This window comes from Odontomachus brunneus, unplaced genomic scaffold (assembly GCF_010583005.1).
Source record: "Odontomachus brunneus isolate Ranch 3 - 2012 unplaced genomic scaffold, Obru_v1 Obru_scaffold_269, whole genome shotgun sequence".
Classification (NCBI taxonomy): Eukaryota; Metazoa; Arthropoda; class Insecta; order Hymenoptera; family Formicidae; genus Odontomachus; species Odontomachus brunneus.
Genome location: NW_022639719.1, coordinates 187,659 through 187,904, shown reverse-complemented (window position 1 = coordinate 187,904; position 246 = coordinate 187,659).

The window sequence follows — 246 nt, the reverse complement described above, 5'->3', positions numbered from 1 at the left end:
CTTGTGATTGGACTGTGTCCAATTGCCCCGTGTCTAACTGATATACACCCCTATAATCAGACATTCTGGAAAGGTAACTTGTGAATGTAATTACCTACATACCCTGTATGTATGTTTGGAATTTTTAAATTTAAGCAATTTAAATAGTAAATTTTTCAATTATGCAGAAGTGAGTAAGAAAGAAAAGGAATAAAACTCTATTATTATAACAATAATTATAAATCCTAAATCAAACGTAATTGTTTA